Source organism: Alligator sinensis, unplaced genomic scaffold (assembly GCF_000455745.1).
Source record: "Alligator sinensis unplaced genomic scaffold, ASM45574v1 scaffold233_2, whole genome shotgun sequence".
NCBI lineage: Eukaryota > Metazoa > Chordata > Crocodylia > Alligatoridae > Alligator > Alligator sinensis.
In genome coordinates this window covers 2,049,322-2,053,057 of record NW_005841941.1, presented here as the reverse complement: position 1 = coordinate 2,053,057, position 3,736 = coordinate 2,049,322, and positions in this window count along the sequence as shown.

The window sequence follows — 3,736 nt, the reverse complement described above, 5'->3', positions numbered from 1 at the left end:
ACAAATTACCCTTTCCTAGACCTGAAGAGCCCTATCACTGTTTTGCCAAATGATAGCCAAAGTGGAAGCCATGGAGGAGAATTCAGTGGTACAAAATCCAAGTATGTTCTTAGTGGTTGATTGCCCTTTGCATGCCAGTCTAAGAACAGAGATGGTCACAAACAGAAGGATGGCCTTCTTTTGAAGCAACTTTGGCCCAAGAATTAACTTGGTTCATAGGAATTAAGGCAGTCAGCAAACTCTGAGGAGCTTGCAACACAGAAATAATAATAATAACATGACATAACTTCCAAGACTGTTCAGTGCGCACACACTAAGAACTCGTAGGACTGTGGACTTGGATACAGGCCTGTCATCTTGGACATGAAACGCCAGTATAATTTACATCAGTTTTGTACACTGATGTAAACTCCACCAGAAAGCAGTGCAGAGAAACAACGAGTAATCTGAAAGTAGCTGCCACAGTAGGTGCTATTAAAACTCTTTGCCACCAGGGAACAGGTTACAGCCTGTTTGCATTGTGCAGACAGTTACCCCAGTGGAACTGCAGACACACAGTATTTACACAGGTGGAGTTTTACCCACTTTCTCCTCCCTCCCCCTTCAGGGTCAAGCTATGCCAGATCCCAGTAGGTTACACTGGTGTAGAGCTACCTATGATGTGTTCACTCCTTTTTTAAGAGCCATGTAAAGGCAAGTTACACTGGTGTAAATGTACCATATGGCTGGACCCTATTTGTCAGTGTACTATCTGGTGTTTCCTGCCATAAGAGGCAGTCATAAACTCTATTCTAAAGCTGTACCAAGGCCGAACTCAGCAAAATACTCATGATGCTCTTCTGGCCACATAGGTGTGCTGCATTGTTTGGGTGGGGCAAACACTCAGGAAAAACAGTGTGGGTTTGTGTTCGATTTTATAGCATTTTTATATGTACCCAGCAAGTTTCACAGCTGTTTGATGCTCAAGCTTATATTTACAGGACAAATACACTGCTCCTCAACCTACTTCAACTTAACATCCCAGTTAGCTTGTGGCTAGCAGCCAAGCATTATTGTGGGTCATGCAACTCTCTAATTTATGTGAAGGAGGCCTCTATCTGTCAGCATGTACTGAAGGAAAAGGAAGTTTGCCATGGTTAATAGGCAAAATCAAAACCAACCATGTTTGGGATGTGTTATGCAAAATGTTCCTTATGTGGCCAACATTTTATGATGTATCCACATAGCAAGATTAATCAAGGACACTGGTGTGGTATCTTCCAGGAGACTGTTTAGCAACTCTTTGCTTTTTCTACCATTGCACTGCTGTCTGAAGGTCCCAATGGGTGCCCACTTTCCCAGTCCTCTGTAGGGGTGATTGCAGATGGGGAAATGGAGTGAGAGGGCAATTGAGTGATTTCCTTAAAGTTGCACAGAATATCCGTGAGGGCATCAGACATGGAGCCTTAGTCTCTAGATCAATGTTTCTCAACCAGTGGGGCATGTCCCACTGGTGTGATGCGAAGGTTGTGTAGGTGAGAGGTATCCAAAAAATGTGGCATGACTGAGAAAGGTAGGGGGCCTGCAGGCTCGAGATTCTGCAGGAATACACTTCTTGGAAAAAGTGGGGTTTTGTTTTTATCATGGTGGGACCAGGGGTTTTTGACAAAATGGTTGGTGGGACATAAGGTGCAAAAGGTTAAGAACCGCTGCTCTAGATGACTGGTCCCGTGTTTTAATTGCAAGGGAAACCTAGTCCAAGCCCTGTTACATGAGGCCTTATAGGCAACATGCGTTTGGAGTCCCCAAAGATCTGATTTCACTCTGCTGCCCATTAAGCATTTTGGCAAGGAGGCATATTTACTGGAAGAGAAAGGATGATGCATTCGTTCCTTAGAGCACAAACAGTAAACATGTTCCTCAGGCGGGAGGTTTTATGAGAGATGGAGGCAGTGAAGGGAGAATAACCTTGATACCAAATAAATGTTTTCCCTATGCAGTCAGATCCCATTCGTGATACTGTTGGGTCATGGACAGTTGCTTCACGTGGGTGTTTAGATCAGCATGCGCACATCCAAGCTGAACGGCATTCCCTCCTTGCTACTGCTCTCTCACCAAGCTTAGGCACTCATGCTTGCATCCTGACTTACCTAGCTGCACTGAACAGAGCAGGGTGTTCACTATTTGCTTGCTGAAGCCTTGACTGACCAACACAAAGTGGGTACAGCCTTCAAACCGTGCTGCAGGGAGCCTGAGAAGTCAGCTCTCCACATTGATTCCACTTGAAAACCTTCAGCCCAGTGCCCACTAGGTGGCAATGCAGTCCTGTTTCTCCACTGGAGGACAGCACTAAGATGCCAGTCTCAGGCTGCCTCTTGTTTCTGTGCCATTTAACTTTAAAGTGATTTTCAGACTTGTGAAATGTCCCATATTCATAGCACCAGCAACTAAAGTTCCCCAAGCTGGGACAAAGCAAGGAGGAGCAGAGCAGGCTTCCTGGTGCCCTCTCTTCTATTTGGCCTGAACACTAGTTGAGCAACTGGCTGTTGGTCCTACTAATGAACCTGCCCGTTAGCAATGGGATTGGGACCTCCAGTACATTTTTTCCATAGGCCACTGACCTTCCACCAGTTGTAGTGTAAGGGGGAGGTGCATACAGATATATTATGGGGTGTAATCTGGGGCCATCTGACCTTTATTAAGGTCCTCCTGGTATTGCCCTGTAGTCTTCTCTAGCGAAGGGGTGTGTGTGTGTGTGTGTGTGTGTGTGTGTGTGTGTGGAGGACCAGGATTAAGATCATGCCACATCAGTCACTAGCAATTTCCAGTGTTGCTAGGATTCAAACCAGTGACCTAAAAGAAATTGGCTTTACAAGCCATGCCCAGTAAATGGGAACAGAGCTGTAGGGATGCTGAAATGTACAGGAAGGTTTTACAGCTCCAGTGACACATTTACCACTCTTGAAGCTTGCATTTTCACTTGCCTTTACCTTGGATTACAGAGGGATAGTAAAAGAGTTTGCTTCCACTCTGTCCGCAGTGTCCTAATTCAGATAACTTTGCCTGATGGTAGACAGGAGATAAATAACTCGCCCAGCTGTCCTAAAGAAGCACTAGCATTTTACAACCTAATGAAAAAAAGAGGGAAAGGGGCCAGGAGGCTTCCTTGACTGACCAGAGAAATCCAGGGCAGCCTGCGGACTAAAAGGGGAGCATATAAAAAGTGGAAACGGGGAGAGATTACCAAAGAGGAGTATACCTCCTCTGCTCGCACTTGCAGGGAGGCAGTTAGACGGGCCAAAGCTACCATGGAGCTGAGGATGGCATCCCAAGTAAAGGATAACAAAAAATTGTTTTTTAGATATATAGGGAGTAAAAGGAAGGCCCAGGGAGGAATAGGACCCCTACTAAATGGGCAGAAGCAATTGGTGACGGACAGGGGGGACAAGGCTGAACTCCTCAATGAGTTCTTTGCCTCAGTGTTCCTAAGTGAGGGGCAGGACAAGTCTCTCACTGGGATTGTAGAGAGGCAGTAGCAAGGCGCCAGACTACCATGCGTAGACTCTGAGATGGTGCAGAGTCACTTGGAGGAACTGGATGCCTTTAAGTCGGCAGGCCCGGATGAGCTCCATCCAAGGGTACTGAAGGCACTGGCTGATGTCATTGCACAGCCACTGGCGGTAATATTTGACTGCTCGTGGCGCATGAGCCAGGTCCTGGAGGACTGGAAAAGGGCCAACGTGGTCCCCATTTTCAA